General features: G+C 45.0%; 1 pseudogene; it reads left to right on the top strand.

Annotated features, from left to right (window-relative positions):
* The first annotated feature begins 1462 nt into the window (after positions 1-1462).
* Positions 1463-1866, top strand: LOC116080981 (annotated as a pseudogene).
* Positions 1867-9441: the final 7575 nt, after the last annotated feature.

Raw genomic sequence — 9441 nt, 5'->3', positions numbered from 1 at the left:
GATGCCTGATGCTCTCCACACATTCAGGGAGCCTGCAAGGGCCACAACACTCTACTCCCTGTTGTTTAAATCAGTAAACTGGTAGCATTGAATGAAGAGAAGGCTGGATGGGTCTTGTTGGTGTTGCTTGTTTTTTATTATTGCTTTCATTTTCTGAAGCCTGCATGACTAGGTCTATGAAATAAATTGATACTAGTTCAATTCAAGGAGAAGGCTTGCTGACTACTATGTGCTTGGGAGAATCACAAGATCGAAACACAAGCATCCAACAACCCAATGAAATTCCGAAGCCTACATACTCTTCTAGGGGAGAGAGGAAGTATCCAACTTGGTAGAAACTAAATGATGGGTGAGGGAACAGGAGGATGAATGGGCCTGATGAACAGGTTAAGAGCCTATGGCTCCGTGGGGGTGAATGTGATGTTCTGGATTATTTAACCCAATTTCCCTCATAATGTCGTCCCAGGACAGGGGTTCAGGACAATTGAATTTATCTAGAAGGATCTTGCCTGAGGTAGGTAAAGGGGATTCAGAGAAACTTTGGTGCTAAGAGGAGAGCAGGGAAAAATCACAAAGACCTTAGTCAGCTTGGGAGGCAGAGGCAGGTGGATTTCTGAGTTCGAGGCCAGCCTGGTCTACAGAGTGAGTTCCAGGGCAGCTAGGGCAACACAGAGAAACCCTGTCTCAAAACAACAACAAAAAAACAAACAAACAAACAAAAAAGACCTTAGTCAGCAAGCCAAACATCACATTTTAGGGTGTCCTGCCCTCAATCCAATTCTAAAGGGACCCTTGTGTCACTCCCCAAGAAGCTGGAATTTCCCCCAGGAGTGTCACATTAGGGGAAGAAAAGGCCTTGGGCCCTAATTCCAGCCAAAGAGGGAGTTTGACTTCAGGGAAGTGATTGCACAGATCTCACAGAGCTCTTGCAAGAGCTGAGACAAAGCTGCGTCAAAGGTGAGTGAAAAGACTGAGGACTCTTGTGTCACAAATACCCCGTTTCCGCCGGGCAGTGATGGCGCACGCCTTTAATCCCAGCACTTGGGAGGTAGAGGCAGGTGGATTTCTGAGTTCGAGGCAGGCCTGGTCTACAGAGTGAGTTCCAGGACAGCCAGGGCTATACAGAGAAACCCTGCCTCAAAAAAAAAAAATACCGGTTTCTTTCCATTTAATCCTATACCTGTTAGGACATCAAAGATAAACTGGGGGCCTGTGATGGGGGGACATTGAACCTCTTTATTTGTTCCTCTCTCTGATGCGATCCCATTGAATGCACCTTCTATCTCTGCTTTCCACCATTACTACTAGGCAATATCATTGGCCTATTGAGGACAAGTAGTCAAATCTTGCTTGTTGATGACTGCCTTAGAACTATGATCAGAACCAGCATTTAAAATGGTTTTACTGTCCTTTTCCGGTGGCGGTGCAGGGCTGTAAGGAGCTCGGGTAAGGAGCTCTAGCTATGCTGAGCAAGGGTCCGCTGCCATCTGCGCCGGTCTCCGACGCAAGAAGACAGAGACAGCTATGGCCCACTGCAAACGAGGAAACGGGCTCATTAAGGTGAATGGACATCACCTGGAGATGATCGAGCCACGCACACTGCAGTACAAGTTACTGGAGCCTGTTTTGCTTCTGGGCAAGGAGCGATTTGCTGGTGTGGATATCCCGGGTCCTGGTGGCCCAAATTTATGCTACCAGTCCATCTCAAAAGTCCTGGTGGCTTATTACCAAAAATATGTGAATGAAGCCTCTAAGGAGATCAAAGACTTCCTCATCCAGTATGATCGGACCCTGCTTGTAGCTGACCCCCACAAGCCCCCACCCCTAACAGCCCCCTCCATCCCCACCCCATCCCCGTCGCTATGAATCCAAAAAATTGGAGGTCCTGGTGTCCATGCTCAATACCAAAACTCCTACCGATAAGCCCATCTCAAGGATCAGGGTTTGTTTACCTTTGTAGTAAACACCCTAGGATTTTTTTTTTTTTTAATGGTGTTACCAATACAACCCCTCAGCCACACACTCACCCTTGGCTAAACCCTCTCAATGCTGCCTTTGAAATTTCCTCCAGCCTCCAATGGCAAAAAAAACATGCACCTAGTTTGTGATACCTCTAATATTATATACTTCATTCAGCTGTGGTGGTCAGCTTGTGATCCAAATTCAAACCACCACCTAATTTGCCTCATCTCGGCCTCTCTGAACCCTTTAAGGTTGAATTCAGTGGCAGGTAATCAAAAACAATGACAGCAAATCTGGGTAAGAAAACATAGATTTAAGGGTGAGTTTAGGTTTTGCAAAGGGCTCCTTTACTTCCATAAATGATTAACTATATAAGCAAATTTTTTTTTAAAAAAAATAATAGTTATTTATACTGGCTGGAAAGAGATGGCTCAAGGCTTAAGAGTGCATTTGGGGGAACTGGAGAGATGACTCAGTGGTTAAGAGCACTGACTGCTCTTCTGGAGGTCCTGAGTTCAAATCCCAGCAACCACATGGTGGCTCACAACCATCTGTAATGAGATCTGATGCCTTCTTCTGGAGAGTCCGAAGACAGCTACTTATAATAAATAAATAAATCTAAAAACAAAAAATCTCTTTCTCTGTCACTCTGTGTCTCTTCCTCTCTCCTACCCTCCTTCCCTTCCTCTTTAAAAAAAAAAAAAAAGAGTGCATTTGGTTCTTGAAGAAGACTCAGGTTCAGTTCCCCACACCCTCATCAAGTGACTCACAACTACCTGTGACTCCAGATTCAGCCCTTTCCTGGCCTTCATGGGCCCTTGCACACATGTAGCATGAACCCAAAGACATACACATAACTAAATATTTTAAAAATCAATTAAAAATAAATTTGCTACTCATCCCACCATTGTGAGAAGATGACATCAAGAGAAAAGGCCCCACCCATCCCAAATGGTCTGATTTTATTCTAGTCAAAACAAAACACAACAAAAAAGCAACTTTTGGGGAGAATAGGTTTATTTTAGCTCACAATTCCATGTTACAGTTCACTACAGCAGGGAAGTCAAGGCACCAAGAAGTTCAAAGGCCTGGTACATCCACAGTCAAGTGCAAAGGAAGAATGTGTGTGTCCTCAACACTCAGTTCACTGTCTCCACTAGCAGACAGTTCAGGACCCAATCCCAGAGAACGGTACCACCCACAGTGGGCGAGGACTTCCCACATCAACTGAGGCAATCACTCACAGACATACCCACAGGCCAACCTGACCTAGACAATCTCTCATCAAGACTCCCTGCCCAGATGATTCTAGGTTGTGTCTGGTTGATAATTAATCTCACCAATCACAGGTATTAAAGATAGATGTAAATACACATATATTTCAAATGCCAGACACACTGATCCATCCTTTGATCCTTTTCTTTTTAATTTTGATTGTATTTATTTAGTTTGGGTATGTTGCAGGAGTCTGTGTGTGCCATGGTACGTCCTCGGAGGTCAGAGGGTTACTTGCAGGAATTCTTTCTCTCTTTTCAGCCCGTGGATCCTGAGATCCAACTCAGGTTGGCAGGCTTAGCGGAAACCCACTGTGCCCTCTCACCAATCTTTCTTCCCTTCTTCTGGACTCAGACAGTTTCCAAGTCATTGCCTACTGTATGTGTAACATGGTTGGTTTTAGTGACTGTATATTCAATTCTTTGGTATATTATATATGCTTCTTTTAAAATAACAGTAATAATTATTATTATTTATACAGGATCCCCTGGAAATGGAGTTAGAGGCAGTTATAAGATACCGTGTGGGTACTAGGAATCAGTCCCAGTTCCTCTGGGATTGCAGCCAAAGGGTCTTAACTGCTAAGCCATCTCTTCAGCCCCTACACATACTTTTTGACTTAGGTGGCCTGAGTACCCCAACAAACCACTGTTTGTTTGTTTGTTAAGTGTATTTAAAGCCCTTAAACCTTGGCTAGGAACAACTTAGTAATGGAGCATGTATTTACTTAGCGTGGAGAAGACCCTTGGGCCCAATTCCTGGCATCAAAAACATGTGTGTGTGATATACTGATACATACACACTTAAAAACAAATAAGCCTAACTCAAAGTCTGCAAGCGCCATAACCCGGCAGCACAGGGCAGTGCAGAGTGTCTGGTGTTTATCCTCAAGAGTGTAAGGCTTACTAGAGAGTGTAGCTTGCTGTCTCTGCCCAGCACTGTTGAAAGAGTACCATATGTTGTTGGTTCTGAGAAAGTATTATTATTGGAGGGGGTTGGGGGTGTCACTCATGCTACAGCACGCCTGTGAAAGTCAAAAGACCACGTTGTGGCAGTTGGTTCTCCCCTTCCAACGTGTAAGTCCCAGGGAATCCAGCTCGGGTTGCTGTGCTTGATAGCAAGCACATTTACCCAATAAGCCATCCTTCTGGCCCTACTGTGTGTGCATTGGTGGCATTTGGCGGACAGGGGGCAGGGGGTGGGGGATGGGGCGGCGTCATATCTTTGTTTTGAGATAGTATTTTGCTACACCATCCAGGCTAGCCTTCAACTTCTATATATGACCTAGGCTGACCTGATTAGTTAGCTCAGGCAGACACCAAATTTGCATTTCTTTAGACCCAGCCTTTCTAACTTTAGGATCACAGGCAACACACCCAGCTTGTTGATGAGCACTAAGAAGTCTTACGGTGTTTTTGCTATTGACAACCTTGAAGCAGTATGCATTCTTGGTGATTTGTCTTAATCTCTCTCTCTCTCTCTCTCTCTCTCTCTCTCTCTCTCTCTCTCTCTCTCTCTCTTTCTTACTTTCTCTCTCCCCTTCCCTCCCTTCATCCAGGGTATACAGAAATCTACCTTTCTCTGCCTCCCAATGTTGAGTTTGGGGATTAAAGGTGAATGCACTAATGGAGTCTCAGTTTGGCTGTTGTTGTTCTTGTTTTGGTTTGGGTTTTTGTTGGTTTGTTTTTTTGTTTGAGACAGGATCTTGCTAAAGGCACAACATTAGCCTCAAATTTGTGAATCTTCTCAATTCTACTTCCCAAGTGTTGATGTTTACAGATATGCTCCATTATCCTCAGGCATTTTAAAAACTATTTTACATTGCATATTTATTTGTTTTGTTAAGGATTAGGAGAGATCATAGGACAACTTTAAGTAGCTGATTCTCTCCCTTCCATCATGTGGGACTCAGGGATCAAACTCAAATTGCCAGGCTCAGCCATAGGTTCCTTTACCTACTAAAGACATTTCAACAGCTCTTGCTTTATCATCTCTTTTTGGGTGATTCTAGAGTGGAATTCTTTCTACTTTTGGGACAAAAGCACCAGTGGTATATGAAAGAGTTCCTATCTCTCACGCCCCAGCCTCACCCTGGTCTGGAGACAATCTGCTAGACTGAATTGTTAATCTCCCTGAGATTTAATTTGCATTGTCCCGACTCTAGCAAGTTTGCACATCTTCTCTTGTGCTCAATTTGCATTTCCTGTTTGGCAAACTGCCTATTCATATCCTGGAAGCAGATTTCTCTCTGGCTATTCCTTACCTCCATTCAGTTTCTACGATCCCTTCCTGCACAGGGAATATAATCTTTGCCTCTGAGGGCAGTCAGGAAGTGCCATCCCAAATATGACATTTTTGAGTGCTGATGAACTCAAGGGGCGATGGAGTCGGAAATTTTAAGTGTAGACTTAGCTGTTCTACATACCCCTTATCTACATAAAGACATACTCAACAAACAAACAAACAAAAAACTCAGTTGTTCTGAATCTACTGTCCGGGTTTCTTATCTCCCAGTCGAGATTAACTCTGTGACAGCCAGCCTAGGTAGATTCTCTGACTTTTCTGTGGGCTACTTCCCAGACAGGGTTAATAATGCCTGAGACTTTATCGGTCTGAGAAGACTGCTTTCCTAGCCCTCAGCTCCCAGAATGCTAGGCAGCTCGGGACTCTGCATGAGCCTCAGTCATTTGACCTTCCTTCAAGCCTTATATTTTTGAGACTCCCATCCATTGACATATCATTAAGTGTATTTTTTTTTAAAGATTTATTTATTATATGTAAATACACTGTAGTTGTCTTCAGACACCCCAGAAGAGGGCATCAGATCTCATTATGGATAGTTGTGAGCCACCATGTGGTTGCTGGGATTTGAACTCACGACCTTCAGAAGAGTAGTCAGTGCTCTTAACCGCTGAGCCATCTCTCCAGCCCAGTGTATTTCCTACTATATCAATCTGTCTTTTTTGATAGTTCTACTTTTTGCAATCAAATCTTAAATCCTACCTATTTTCATATTTTACCTTTTTTGAGTGCAATACAGAATGTCAGTTTTCTTTTCTGCTCTTCCTCCTCTGTCTTTTTTCTTTCACACAATACTTCCTCATCAACCTCCCCACCCCCCAACTTTTTAAAAAACAAAGTCAATCTGAGGGATTTTTTTAAAGCATGTATATGTGTTGACTTGTGTGACACAGAATGCATGTAGAGGGCAGAGGACAACTTGTAGGAGTCTTTCCTCCCCTTCCACCAGGGGCATGGTCCCTAGAGACTGAACTCCCACAGTTAGACATAGTGGCAAGGGTCCTTGCCACCTGAGCCATCTTACCAGCTTGGTTCCAGGGATTTTTCAATTATTTTGTAAGCAAAACTTGCAGGGCCTTTGTTTTTGTTGGGCCAAGGTCTTGTGGTATAGTCCAGGTTGATTTTGAACTCCCTGCCTCAGCCTCACAAGGGCTGGAGTGCAGTGCCACAGGGGACTGTGCCTTCCTTTATTTGGGCAGGGCAAGTCTGGACTCAGTAAAGATGGTTGTAGAAGAAATTTTAAAACTGGATGAAGTTGTTGGTCTGCGAACCAGTCATGGATTAAATCCTCCTGGGTTTGTGTACCTATAAGCTATCTGTATTTATTTCATTTGGTAAAGAAGAAAGAAAGAAAGGAAGAATGGAAAGAAGGGAGGAAGGAAGGAAGGAAGGAAGAAAGGAAGGAAGGAAGGAGGAAAGGAAGGAAGGAAGGAAGAAAGAAAAGATTAAAGCAATATCCCTCCATCATCTTATTTATAAACCAGATCCATTCTTAAAGGAGCCATCCCTGTTAGGTGTGTGTCTGTTCTTCCTAGTGTAGAGGTGGTCCATGAAGCTGTAGGTGAGGTCCATGAAGCTGTCACCTTGATCCATGTTGGGTCTCAAAATGTCTTGGCTTCCAAACCCACCAAAGATTCCTATTATTTGTTTGTGTGGGGGGGTCTGTTCCTTGGAATCTTGGAGTGAGTGTGTCAACATTTATTTGTAAGAAGAATGGTTGGGTTTCCGGGCAGATCCACCAAGAATGGGTATTAGGTAATTTTTCTCTATGCAGTCTTTTTTATCTTTCCACCTGCCAGTGAAGGTACCAATAAATACTTTCTGACTTTTATCATTCTGCTAACCTTCAGATTCAGACTTGCTGGTAATTTCAGTAATTGCTGGTTTGCATTAAAAGCAGGAGATTAGAGATTAAGGTCCAGGGAAGATAAACGATTTGCTCAGAGGCATGTAGAGTAAGTAGCCAGGTCACTGGCTCTCTGTCCCTTCTTTTCTGAAACATCTTATCTTTTAGCAGAGTGAAGAGCACAGGTGTGGAGAGAGAACTTTATCCACTGTGGCCCACTTTCCCAATCCTCTGCTGCTTGAGGGAGTTGTAGTAGGCAGGTCAAAGTGTCCTTTGTGTGTCTGCTGCTGAGGTTCTGAGGAAGATTCTGGAAGCCAGATGCGGTGGCACAGACCTGTAGTCCCATAGTTTGGGTAATGGCAAGAGAATCAATTCAAGGTCATCCTCCTTGTTTCAAATGGAGTTTAAGGTAATCTTGGGCTATAGGAGACCTCGGCTCAAAAACAAACTGAAACACCCTTCCTCCCCCCAAAAGCAACATCAAAAAGAGACGGTTCTGGGAGCCACACCTATCTCTCTCCCACTATGTCACTAATAAACAAAACTAACCTGCCAGTTCTGGCAGTCTAAAAGGGTCCCTTTCAATGCCGCCTACCTCCATCAACATCCAGGGCCACTTACCATACAGCTCCTGCTGTGTACGTATAATTACAATCTGAGGAAAGTTTTCAGAGAGCCAGCATCTTGAGGGAGAATTCAGCGGGAGGGCTTGGTTTGGAAGTGGCCAGGGGTGTGAAAATGAGGGTGTTAAAGGCTTTTGCAAAGGTAATGGGTTTTACATATGTGAGCCCAATAATAAAGGATCTTAGAAGGGTGGCTCACCCTCATTCATGCGCTACTTCCTAGAATCTGCCTTAGTCACCAGAATTATGTAGGCATTCAGGGACAGATGGAAAGACTTTCACACATGCTAATATGCAACATTTTGACCTTGATTCTCAAGGCATTCTCTTCTTCCTCGCTGGAGGTGAATGAGGGGTGTCATTTTCAATTTAGAGGGAAATGGAGAAGCTTCCCCACAAACAAGCTTAAGGGTTTAAGGGTAAATCCCATCCTACTGAGAATGTGTGTTGAAAAGGGCTTCACCCAGGGACCCAGGTAACTCTTGGAAAGTTTTGTGGGGCAGGAGCAATTATTTTTAGCCTCACATTTAGGAAACAAACAGAACTTTTAGAATGTTTGCCTAGACAGAAGTGAGACACTGTGGGATGGGGAGGGAGGGAAATGTGCCCACGGTTGTAAACGAAGAATACACGAACCCTGCTCTGGTCTAAATAAGATGTCGCGAGCTCTCTGTTCACGCCACCTCGTAAGTGAGGCAAATGGGACACAAAGAGGACAAGTTAAGGGTGGCTTCCTTGATGCCACCAAAAATATGAACTCAAGCGGTGGTTTGGGCAACGAATGCAGCTGTCCGTAATTCAACCCTGGCTTCGGAAAGGCTATTTGTTGGGAGCGGTGGGCGCGACTTTAGGGGACGCTTTTCACAATCCCTTCCGCGGTAGCGAGGATTCGCTGTCTCGCGGGGGTGGCCCCACTCGGGCTCCGAGGCTGGGCGGTGCGGCTCCGCTTTCTGCTTGGTCTCCGCGAGGTGTCGCCTTCGGCCGAAGAAAGCGGTAAGGCGCCACCCTCGTAGCCCGCACTTATTTATTTTCAAACAAGGGGGGCGCCCCTTCCTTTCAATTTGAAACTAGAAACCTCCTGCGGTCTCGTTCCTACGTGGGCGCGTCCTCGGCCTCCCATTTTGCACTCCTGTCGCTTTCTTTCGAGATCACACACGAACAGCCCCACTGCCAGGCCTTGTTCCACTTTGGCCTGGAGCTCATCTTGCACACACACACACACGCACACACACACGCAGCACACGCAGGGACCGGGCTAGAAACCTCTCTTCCCATTCCCAGCACACACCCAGAGACCTTTAAAAAAAAAACAAAAAACACGGAGTGTATCGGGTGCAAGCCCGGGGGTCCAAAAGGGAGGGAGGAGCACGCCTCGGGTTTCCCAGCTTTGCAGCTTGCAGTCTGAGAAACGAGAGGGGGGAGGGGGAGAGAGGG

Source organism: Mastomys coucha, unplaced genomic scaffold (assembly GCF_008632895.1).
Source record: "Mastomys coucha isolate ucsf_1 unplaced genomic scaffold, UCSF_Mcou_1 pScaffold6, whole genome shotgun sequence".
Lineage (NCBI taxonomy): Eukaryota > Metazoa > Chordata > Mammalia > Rodentia > Muridae > Mastomys > Mastomys coucha.
Note: the sequence above shows the minus strand (reverse complement) of the source record. Positions and strands in the feature narration are given on the sequence as shown.